Source organism: Rana temporaria, chromosome 4 (genome assembly GCF_905171775.1).
Source record: "Rana temporaria chromosome 4, aRanTem1.1, whole genome shotgun sequence".
NCBI classification, from domain to species: domain Eukaryota; kingdom Metazoa; phylum Chordata; class Amphibia; order Anura; family Ranidae; genus Rana; species Rana temporaria.
In genome coordinates, this window is record NC_053492.1 from 251584904 (window position 1) to 251598059 (window position 13156).

The window sequence follows — 13156 nt, forward strand, 5'->3', positions numbered from 1 at the left end:
CACATAAGAGGGCCTGGTGAGCTGAACAAGGAGTTTCCCAACCTCTCTAAGGTAAGCTGGGTTCCAAGAGCCCCACGTCCAAAGTGACTCCCGTCACAGTAATGTTCTCCTATGAGCTCCCAAACCTCTCTCTTTCCCTTTTACTTGTGTTTGTTTGAAATAAGCAGCAAAAGTTAATTGCGGTCATGTCCACTACTCTATGCACACTATAAATCCCATAGTCCATAGTCCCTAATTATTCCTGGAAGTAAGTAATAGGGTCGGCTACACTTCTACATACTGTGGACTGTGGAGAATGAACATCTAACAGAAAGACAGTTCCCAGCAGCAAATTAATTGAATGTGAAGATTTAGAGGATGCTGAGAGCAATAGAAGAAATTATTTTTTAAACAAGAGTTTAGTGCCACTGTAAAGGTACAGTTACCCTGTAAACCTTAGGTGAAATAGGTACACAAACACAGTTAGGTGTCCACATCATACTTTTATCGCCGTGACCAGCTGACCTCTATGAAGACAGCACTCGAACAGTGAAAACCATCAGAACCTTTTGTATTTCAAACATGATCTGACTAAAATGTAAAAGCAAATGTAGAACAACTGTGCTGGCAAAAATTCCCCCTTCAGGGAAATCATTGAGCCTCAAGAGGTTATTTTTTTTTTTTTTAAATGAGAACATGACTACAGGCAAAACTCAAAATTCAGCAACAAATAGGTCACAACAATAGCAGAATAACTGTGGTTGCATTTTGCTTTTGCATACATTGTGACTTGTTGGAACTGCAAAGGTATGTGTACCAGGCAATGCTAGATATTTCAGACTATGTTTTCTAGCTAGAAATAAATATATCCAAATGAAAAAAGGTAATAGAAACTGAATTTTAAAGTGTGTTTTAACCCAACCACTAAAATCTACACTGCAACATGTTAAATCTGAACTCTAGCCTTATCTTCAGCCTTGGAAAAGGGAATAGCCGCTCCAGGTGGGAACCCAGATGAATATCCTCCGTTGCAGACAACTCAGGTGCAGGCAATGCACTTAGCAAAGCAGGAACAAAAATTGTCTCTGGACAGCCGAATTTCGAACAAATTGTAGCCTTTTATTAAAAGAAAGACAGCACTACAAGTCACAGCAAAATAAAATAAAACCTGACCACTGACGCATTTCGCACTGAAACTAGTGCTTAGTCATAGCTAAAACCTTACCTTCCGCCTTGTACAGACTCCTCTCCTTTATTAAAAAAAAGCTTAGTCTAATTTAATTTAGCCTTTTCCTCCCCACCTGACTGTCCCTGGCCCCGCATTTATTGAATTTCTGTTCTTTCAATCTCAGCTTCACATTTCTCCAGACTTACACCCACCTATTAAGACATTTTAATATTTGAATAACTCATTCCATGAGCCAGCCTGCTGCATGAATCAGGACTGAGGGCTCTTGATAGGATAATCTAGGCAGGGTGGTTTTCAGGAAGCTAAATACAGCAGTACCCTACCATTCCCCCGCACCAGCTATGATCTGCTTTCATTGCACAGCAAAGAACAGTGAACCTGCGTTAACTTCACTTGGTCTACAATAGAGTATGTAATTCATAGCATGTTAATGGGGTGGGGGCAGGAAAAGGCAAAAAATAAATTGATTCAACGTCTGCCTTAATCTAATTTCACAAATAATTTTCCATTTTGTTATATCAACAAACATTATGCAGACATACTGTTTTTACTATTACTATTTTACTATTACTGTTTTAGTATTAGAAAACGTGCCCAAAGAAATGCTATGCAACCATCACTGGAGCCCATATATAGTATGCAGACAGAAAATCCCTGTTCCAGAAGATCAGTAGTACCTATGTTTGTCTCCCCTCTCATGGCCAACCAGGCTGCATGCTCAGATAAAGGTCTGGTATGGAATTTGAGGGATTCCCCACATTTAGTTTTTGTGTGGGGTCCCCCATTAACATCTATACCAAGTCCTCATCTGGGATTAGAGTCAGGCACAGGGACTAAATGACATCCCCATGACCTCCACGTCTGTCAGTCACATAGTCATAGTTCTCCTATTAGGCCAGACATTGCCGCTAAAAGTGTTTCTTATGCCGCGTACACACGAACGGATTTCCTGTTGGAAAAAAATCGGATGGTTTTTCCGACGGAATTCCACTCAAGCTTGGCTTGCATACACACGGTCACACCAAATTCCGACCATCAAGAACGCAGTGACGTACAACACTACGACGAGCCAAGAAAAATTAAGTTCAATGCTTCCGAGCATGCATCGAATTGTTTCCGAGCATGCATGTTTTTTTCCCGTCGGAATTCCATACAGACGAATGGATTTTTCGATAGGAATTTTTTCTGTTGGGAAAAATTGAGAACCTGCTCTCTATCTAAGTCCGTCGGAAATTCCGATGGAAAAAGTCAGATGGGAGCTTTCCATGCAACTTTTTCCATCGGAAATTCTGACTGTGTTCTACGCGGCATAAGATGTCAGCAGCCATGTACTCCAAGTCTGCCCTTTGTGGAAGCTGGCTCATATACTGGAGCATACCACCAGTGTAGTGTGTCAGCCCATCTCGGGAGAGAGGCATGCTTGCCACCTACTACTAAAATATTTAGAACCAAGTTGAGCATAAACATACCCAAGCTCTTCTGATCTCAACCACCAGAGGCTTCAGGCCCTTCATTCTCACCCAACCATGAAGCCTAAATATACACTTAAGTTTATTTTAGTGGTTGGGTGAGGATGAAGGGCCCAACCCCTCTGTTGTGGTAGAGATCAGAAGAGTTTGGGTATTTTTCTGCTCAATTTGGTTCCAGATACTCTAGTACATGGTGGCTGGCGTCCCAATTTCCCCATTTGCCTTGTAAAACAGATTAAAGTGTAAGTAAACCCTCCTATTGTTTTCAGCCAAGGAAGCTGCCATCTTTGCCTCTGTTTAATCTACAACTGCCATGATGCTGCACTTGTGATCAGTTATGACACCAGCCATTGGATGGTTTAACAGTTTGGTTGAGAGCACAACCAATGGGAGTGTTACATTTCCCTAACATGCCAGAAATCTAACTGTTTTATGGATGGGTTTACTTCCGCTTTAATTCCCCTTGTCTGCTTCAGAGCCTCTAGTTATTGGAAGACCATGCCCATTCATGATGGCTGTTGTATATTTGTCACCAAATAAAATTGCATGTATTACATTATAAAATAATGAAAGTGTTAAAATGGCTTCTAGCAATTATTACTATAACTGCCAACATTCTAAAAATGCAGTTAATGCATATGAGTGCTTAATTTCTAGTAAATATACAGTCTCTGTGCTTGGCATGTTCATGTGTACTACACAGTGTCTTTATATCACTTTTAAGGAGTTGCTAGCAGCAGTTCTTGTAACAATTCTGTGTCCTTGTAAGGAATGTGTGTCATTCGGAAGCTTCCTCAACCTTGCTGATAATCTTTATTGGCTGAGACCCATCCTGCTCCATAAATTACACTATCCTTTACTTTCCCTAATAAGGTTATTTTTATGTCAGGCTTAAGTGTAGTATATTTCAACAAATGTCATTCTTGATCATTTAGATTTTAACATAATCTATATAATAGTTATTTTTGTCACTTTTAATGCTGTGAAAAGTTGATTTAAAATATAATCGGAAGCACAGAGGGCTCAATTAATGTAATGTGCTGAAGACTTTCCATTAGGATCAATTTTAATAAACTTTAAATGAAATTTAAACACTTAGTGACAGACAGATTTAATTATGAAACATAATACACCACGGTCTATGGTATGGACATCGAGTTTCAAATAATTAGGAGAAAGCTGTATTTGTTCATCAGCACAGTATAGCATAAAGAAATACTGAAATTTAAATAGAAGCTATCTCCAAAATGCACCCCTCCTTCTCACCCTCCCCACTACACAGAACAACAATTCAGGGATAAATCTCAGCCTAATAGGTCTATGGACAGGCCCTGTCTCTGTATAGTACTGTACAGCGAACAGGTCCTGGGAAATGATGGGTGCTGCTCAGGCACCTGTTTAGCCGTTAGTGCTGATAACTGCACAAACTCTAGTCTGAGGATTGTGTCTATGTATGTAAACAAAAGGAGGCTAGACAGGAAGGATACAATTAGCCTAGTTTCCTTATCATTTCAGTTCTCTATTTGGTTTGATGAAATTCCAGTACTGAACTGTCTGAAAATAGGACAAAGGGAAACAAGGCACTGCTTTGAATCATGTCAGCTGGAGCTATTGAGCTCAGTATCTAGTCCTAAAATGTTTTAAGAAATCACAAAAGAAAAGCCTGGAAACCGTGTGCCAACAGCTCCACCTACTGACTGCCTATGAAAATACAAAATCGTAATATGCAAAATGTCAACTTTACTAAGAAAATTTAAAAACAGATATTGTTAAATGTTGCTTTTCATCCATGGACCAGGATTGCTGAACTGTATCGCAAAAAGGAAATATACAAAAATATACAAATAAATCTTAAAAAAATTCAAGATGCTCCATTTACAAGAGTTTTGGGCTATAGTGTCCACGTCCTTCCTCAGGTAGGAACATGCATTAATGACAAACATTTACCATCTACATATGTAATATTTTAAATATTCTATTCTAAACTAATTCTTAAATATACAAATCCTGAGTCAATTTATCCTAAATCAAAGAATGAAGGCTAAACAAGATGTGTTCACTCTCCATCATCTTATATAAAACATTACGGTATTTACCTATCATCAAAAAGATAAAAGAATATAAATAATTAATTAACAAAGTACAAAAACACATGTACAGAAAATAAAAACAAAGACTGACGCCTACTACCCTTGCAAATCCTTTGCACACCATTAATTTATTCAAAATTCAATAAAAAAAATCTTTCCACATCAAGTTTTTTAATAGAAAAAGATGTAAATAGAAATCAGAGTTCCATCTCCTTGGCTATAAAGTATCTAAATGATGTATCCATTGAACTGTAGATGTGTCCATTGAACTTTTGTAGACTCAATTCTCAATTTTCTCCATTTTATTATGTGGGATAGCATCAATGACCATAAATAAGTTGTGATACTGTATGACCCATTTTATATACAGTGGTTTTGCAAGAATTATGATTGGAAGCCTGTCTCCACCTTCTGGTTGCCTCAGGATTGTTTACTACTGCATATATTAATACCTCTCTGTTGCAGCTTTTAATAATTGTATTAGGGTAGAATGTTGTTTTCGTTTAAAGAGACTAAATACTTGCAACTCAGGGGTGCGGCGATGGGTTCTAATGTAGCCCCTCTATATGCAAATGCATTTATGAATATGATAGAAAACTCTTTCTTTTATGGTAATGTTCTCTTTAAGGAAAATGTAGGTGTTGGTTTTGTTTTATTGACAGCGTGTTTACAGTATGGGAGGGTGACATGGATACATTACTATTGTTTCATGCATATTTGAACTATCTGATACCTGGTTTGGAATTCAATATTAGCATGAGTCAGGACAAGATTCCCTTCCGTTCTGTTCCATTAGATACTTGCATAATAATTAAAGATGGTGTGATTTACATTGATCTTTACACAAAATTTACGAATCACAAATCAGTTATTACATTACAGAATTTTTCACCCCACCCCATGATAAACAGGCAATTCCCTATGCAAATGATTAGGAAAGAGAGAGTGAATGTAGCTGTCAGAGGAAGGTGAGAACAGAAAGAAGATGATCTTTTGTTATCATCCCCAATCTGAGTGCATAACATCAATTAAAAGCATTGGTCTATTCTTAGAGGTAATTACCCTCTAATTCCAGAATTTATCAGTTTCCCCTTACCATCATACCATAAAGGACCATATACAGTGGATCATAGCTCCCAACTGTCCCTGATTTCAAGGGACTGTCCCTGATTTGGAGTAAAGTTCCTCTGACACTCATTCCTCCTCATTTGTCCCTCATTTTGGTCTGATCTATATAGATGTATATAAAATGCACTTTTTATCTATCAAAAAATGTTTCCCAGTGCTAAACCTTTCATCTGATTTCTAAATTACTGCATTTGTAAATTCCAAAAGAAAGTATAAAGGAATAGTAGTGGTTAAAAAAGCACTTGTGTGTTTAACCAAGGACACATCTTCTTTTTTAACCAAAAGAAGCTTGGAAAGAAAAGATCACCGCTCAAGGATACTAATCAGGAAAATCTCATCACCAGATCCAAAGCCACGAGGGTTGGCAATGCATGGGATAATGTAAAATGAAGGAAGGATTTCTGGACAGCCGCACTCCAAAACTTGTTGCTTTTATTGTAAAACAGAAAACACAGGATACATGCCACAGCAAACGGGGTACAAGCAGACCAGTTTCACACCAAACCTTAGTGCTTAATCATAGCTATGACTAAGCACTAAGGTTTGCTGTGAAACGTGTCAGCTTGTACCCCGTTTGCTGTGGCATGTATACTGTGTTTTCTGTTTTACAATAAAAGCAACAAGTTTTGGAGTGCGGCTGTCCAGAAATTCTTCCTTCATTTTGCAAAAGAAGCTTGGTGCTGAAGTGGTTAAAAAAAGAAAAAAATTGTGTCCTTCAATGTAATGTTTTCCTTTAGAAATTTCATTATTTCTATGGCATGTTCTATACATTGTAAAGATGCTCCACTTTACAGGCAGAGTTAGGGGACCCCCCCAGGCACAATATATAAAATAATATTTCCTTTTTATTGTTTCACTTTAAGCATCATTAAAATTACTGCTCCTTTAAAAACTTTTTTTTCATTGATACATGTCCCCATACACTTTTTATGGCAATAACTTGCATATAAGCCTATAAGCCTTTAAAATTAGGACTTTTGATTTTTCATGTTAGGGTACCCCCCAGGCACAATATATGAAATAATATTTCCTTTTTATTGTTTCACTTTAAGCATCATTAAAATCACTGCTCCTTTAAAAACGTTTTTTTTCATTGATACATGTCCCCATACACCTTTTATGGCAATAACTTGCATATAAGCCTATAAGCCTTTAAAATTAGGACTTTTGATTTTTCATGTTCGTGTCCCATAGGCTTTAATAGAGTTTGCATTTTCAGTAGAACTTTTTGCCTGTTCAAGATGTTCTGGTACGAACTGAACTGGGAGGAGTTGAGCCCATCCCTATTCATCATGCCATAGCATCAGCAAAGCATGTGATTGGCACCAAATTTATTATGCAGCAGGATAAGGATCTCAAATATACAGCCAATATCATCAAGAACTATCTTCAGTGTAAAAAGTAACTTGGAAGTGTAGGGAAGATAAGTCATTCAGTGTTTGGCCTTCACAGAGCCCATCATCGAGTCTGTCAGGGATAACAGGAAGAAGCAGAAGGATTTGAGGCAGCCTACATCCGCAGAAGATCTATGGTTACTTCTCCAGGATATTACGAACAACCTACCTGCCGGGTTCCTTCAAAAATGGTGTGCCAGTGTACCTAGGAAAATGTATGGTGTTTTGAAGACAAAAGGTGGTCACACAAATAATCAATTGATTTGATTTGGATTTCTCTTCTATTCATTTACTTTCCATTTTGTTAATTGATAAAAATAAACTATTATGGCAGGCCATGGACGTTGCAAATTTTCTTCCTGCAACAACGAGTTGCAGGAAAGAAATTTGCACAATGCCCATATCAACACATACAGTGCTGACAGGGGTATCCCACCTGCCGGGCAACTGTCTGCTCCCGGCAGGGGGACGGAGGCGGTTGAGGCAAGCAATCCTTCGTGGCAGAAGACAGTGATTATTGCTAGTGGCTATGACAGCCGCTAGCTACAATCGCAAGTGAATCCATCAGGTTGGTTTACCCAAAGTGATTGTTCAACCAACTTGGTACATTCATCCTGCCCACATATTTATTTTTTATTTTTTTTCGGTAGGAAAAGGTATTTACTGTAATATTCATGCTATGTAATAAGAATGTTTTATCTTCCCTACACTTTCACCTGACATTCCCAAAACCTGTTTTTTTTTTTTTTTTACTGCAATGTGCAAGGAATTTCTATGGAGAGTGTGAACCTGTTAACAGCTTAAACACTTCCATGTTAATTTTTTTGAATAAAAATAAAAAAACTAGGTGGCCATCCTTCAATAACCAGAGCTAACATCCTGACAGTCCAGGGATGATAGCTGGTATCCCCAAAGTAAGAGACCCGCAAGCAAGCAGTCCCCTGCTATGTTTAGGACGGGGTCCTCCCTGCTCTCTGTTCAAACTCTAATGTTTGGTCTAGTTGTATGTACTCATGGAACTTTGGAAAAAGATTGATTAGTCCAAAGATAGGTAATGATGTTACAGAGAACTCCTTCTCAGAGTTCCCTTGGTACATAAAACCATGCCAAGTATTAGAACGTCATCAGTCAATCAGGGTTTGAGCAGTGAAGTAGGGGGGACCTGTGTACCACTACACCTGAACTGCCAATGCTGGCTGGGCGCTGCAAGGTGTTTTTGAACATCACAGGAACCTGGAAGGCTACATATTGCTAAAAAATGTAATAAAATATTTTGTTTGTGTGTGATGTTTACATTTTTTGCTTACCAACATGCATGGTGAGCTGGTTAGGGGTTCCTGTGAGTGTGCATTAGACAGTGCAGATCACAGGGGAAAAAAGAGAGGTTCTTTGGCTTGTGATCGGTGTGATGGCCAATAACAGCAATCACAAATTAAATAACAACCCCCCCTCCCTCCTCTGTGGTGATCCTTTTCCTTCCTTCTCTTTGGGCACTCTCTGTCAATCCTGTGGGTCACTTCTCTCACTGATTATAAACACAAGGGGGCACACTGAGCAGCAAGCAGGAGAACACTGACCACCAATGACCAGCCAGGAGGTGCACAGGGAGAAAATCGGTCATAAATGGGACACACTGGCCACCAATGTAAGGAGGTAACAGACACTAACCACCAATATCAGGGGGCACAGAGATTGGCTAATAATGTAAGGGGGCACAGACACTGATGACCAATGTATATAAGGTACAGACACTGACCATCGATGTAAGGGTTTACAGACATTTACCACCATTGTAAAGGGCCACAGACACTGACAATCGGTGTAAGGGAGGACAGACATCGGCCACCAATGTAAGGGTGTACAGACACTGATTGCCAATGTATGGGGAAAAAGAGACTGATCTCCAATGTAAAGGTCAAATACACTAATCACCAACGTATGGAGAAACAGGCACTGACCCCCAATGAAGGGAAAAGATAGTGACCACCAGTATAAGGGGCCACAAAAACTGACCACCAATGTAAGGAGGCATAGAAACTGACTGACAATGTAAGAGGGTACAGACAATGATTACCAATGTATGGAGACACAAGCACTAACGGACTCAAAGACATTTCTTCCTCTTACTGCATATCAACACTGCCCTTTTTTTCCTGCCACAGACCACTGATACCAGCCATTTTTTCTTCCAGTTGACCAAGAATATAAGGGGTACTATGACACATACTGCTGCGCGCTGTACTCTATATATTGTGTTCATCATGGCAAAAGGCTTACCATTGTACAGTACATTACACCAAAGTGTTTATTGTCTCAAAAATGACTGGTTGTTAAAGCGGGGGTTCACCCTATAAAAAAAAAGAAATTCTTCTAGCATAAAATTAGGCATAGTAGCGCGAGCTACAGTATGCCTGTCTTAATTTTCTTATCCCCGTACTCACTGTGTAATCGTACATAGAAGATTCCGACTGCCCACGGGGAATGGGCGTTCCAATCCAGACGGAAGGTGATTGACGGCCGGCTCTGGCGCGTCACGCTTCTCCGGAAATAGCCGAAATAGGCTTGGCTCTTCACGGCGCCTGCGCATAGTCTGTGCGCAGGCGCCGTGAAGAGCCGAGACCTACTCCGGCTGTCTTCGAGGAGCGTGACGTGCCAGAGCGGGCCGTCACTCACCCTCCCTCTTGAAAGGAACGCCCATTCCCCGCGGGCAGTCGGAATCTTCTATGTACGATTACACAGTGAGTACAGGGATAAAAAAATTAAGACAGGCATACTGTAGCTCGCGCTACTATGCCTAATTTTATGCTAAAAAGTTGTTCTGCAGGGTGAACCACCGCTTTAAGTAGTTTCCGACCATTTTATTGAAGTTCTTCTTAGATGCAGGGCCAGATAAAGTGTAAACTCTTTGTCCCTATTCATTTTTTTTCTTAAAGACGATCCCTTAGTGTGTCTGTAAAACTCTCACATGTGGTACAGTAAGGATTTTTTTGTGGGTACAAGGACTGCAGTACATGTGTGCAGTGTAGTCACAGTACTGCGAGTAGTCTAATGCCGCGTACACACGGTCGGACATTCCGACAACAAAATCGTGGATTTTTTTCCAACGGATGTTGGCTCAAACTTGTCTTGCATACACACGGTCACACAACTGTTGCCAGAAATTGCGAACGTCAAGAACCCGGTGACGTACAACACTACGACGAACCGAGAAAAACAAAGTTCAATGATTCCGAGCGTGCGTCAAATTGATTCCGAATATGCGTAGGATTTTTGTGCGTTGAATTGTGTACACATGGTCGGATTTTCTGACAAGAACCTTTGTTGTCGGAAAATTTGAGAACCAGCTCTCAAACATTTGTTGTCGGAAATTCCGACAGCAAATGTCCGATGGAGCATACACACGGTCGGATTTTCCAACAGCAAGCTTACATTGAACATTGGTTGTCGAAATGTCCAATCGTGTGTACGCGGCATTAGACTATGTTTAACCTTGTTCCTCTAGACCAGTGGTTCTCAACCTCAAGTACCCCCAACAGGCCATATTTGCATGTTTTCCTTTATCTTGCACAGGTGCTTTAAATTAGAGTCAATGCCTTGGTATTTTGGACAGCTATTATTATATTTTGAGAAATTCCAAAAACATGGCCTGTTGGGGGTACTTGAGGACTGAGGTTGAGAACCACTGCTCTAGATTATGCACAATATCCAGTGCAATTTAACCACACCCATACTTTGCCAAGGTGCACTTAAAGTACCATATGCATTCTTTTTTCCAGGTTCCAGGTACTAAGGTTGGGTTTATGACTGCAAAAAATTCTTGCTTGTGGCATAGTTATGAAGGCATAGTTTGTGGGTACTGACAGATTGTGGCATATGTGTGCCATGTTTACAGTGAGTAGTTTTATTAAACCATTACTCTGTTAGGCCCCCCTTCCCGACTTGTAGGGAAATTAGGTTGTGCACACCATTCATTGCAGCACACTATGCATGCTGAATCATTGCTTTTCTCAGAGTGTACCAGGTCTATCACAATTCTAGTTAAGCCCCAGTTGCCAGAAGATGAGGAAAAAGGACTATCCCATCATTTAAAAAGATCTCTCCAAACATTCAACTAAAGATTCAGCCACAAAAACACTTATGTGAGTATGTGCAACAGAACGCAAAAATGTGCATGCATACACTTGGGCTGTGATGTGAGGCTTAGAAAATTTGTATATTAAATTAAATATATTACTAAATATATTATTACATACATTACTCTATGATCAAAAAGATACATATTTTTCATCGCAGATTAATGTGTAATCACACATTTTTAATATCATATTGTAGCTCAAATATTTGTATTCTTGTTGCTAGTTTAACTATCAAAATTAAAACATAAGCATGTAGGGAGGACAGCCAACATGCACTTTGGGTTTTATTCAATGCAATGTAAGGCACCAGTTCACACTATGTTCTCCTACTGGTAAGATGGGTATTTAAAAAATGCCTAATTGTCTTATACAGGGAGTGCAGAATTATTAGGCAAATGAGTATTTTGACCACATCATCCTCTTTATGCATGTTGTCTTACTCCAAGCTGTATAGGCTCGAAAGCCTACTACCAATTAAGCATATTAGGTGATGTACATCTCTGTAATGAGAAGGTGTGTGGTCTAATGACATCAACACCCTATATCAGGTGTGCAGAATTATTAGTCAACTTCCTTTCCTTTGGCAAAATGGGTCAAAAGAAGGACTTGACAGGCTCAGAAAAGTCAAAAATAGTGAGATACCTTGCAGAGGGATGCAGCACTCTTAAAATTGCAAAGCTTCTGAAGCGTGATCATCGAACAATCAAGCGTTTCATTCAAAATAGTCAACAGGGTCGCAAGAACCTTTTATAAAAACCAAGGCGCAAAATAACTGCCCATGAACTGAGAAAAGTCAAGCGTGCAGCTGCCAAGATGCCACTTGCCACCAGTTTGGCCATATTTCAGAGCTGCAACATCACTGGAGTGCCCAAAAGCACAAGGTGTGCAATACTCAGAGACATGGCCAAGGTAAGAAAGGCTAAAAAGACGACGACCACTGAACAAGACACACAAGCTGAAACGTCAAGACTGGGCCAAGAAATATCTCAAGAATGATTTTTCTAAGGTTTTATGGACTGCTGAAATGAGAGTGAGTCTTGATGGGCCAGATGGATGGGCCCGTGGCTGGATTGGTAAAGGGCAGAGAGCTCCAGTCCGACTCAGACGCCAGCAAGGTGGAGGTGTAGTACTGGTTTGGGCTGGTATCATCAAAGATGAGCTTGTGGGGCCTTTTCGGGTTGAGGATGGAGTCAAGCTCAACTCCCAGTCCTACTGCCAGTTTCTGGAAGACACCTTCTTCAAGCAGTGGTACTGGAAGAAGTCTGCATCCTTCAAGAAAAACATAATTTAAATGCAGGACAATGCTCCAGCACACGCGTCCAAGTACTCCACAGCGTGGCTGGCAAGAAAGGGTATAAAAGAAGAAAAACTAATGACATGGCCTCCTTGTTCACCTGATCTGAACCCCATTGAGAACCTGTGGTCCATCATCAAATGTGAGATTTACAAGGAGGGAAAACATACACCTCTCTGAACAGTGTCTGGGAGGCTGCGGTTGCTGCTGCACGAAATGTTGATGGTGAACAGATCAAAACACTGACAGAATCCATGGATGGCAGGCTTTTGAGTGTCAATGCAAAGAAAGGTGGCTATATTGGTCACTAATTTGTTTTTGTTTTGTTTTTGAATGTCAGAAATGTATATTTGTGAATGTTCAGATGTTATATTGGTTTCACTGGTAAAAATAAATAATTGAAATGGGTATATATTTTTTTTTGTTAAGTTGCCTAATAATTATGCACAGTAATAGTCACCTGCACACACAGATATC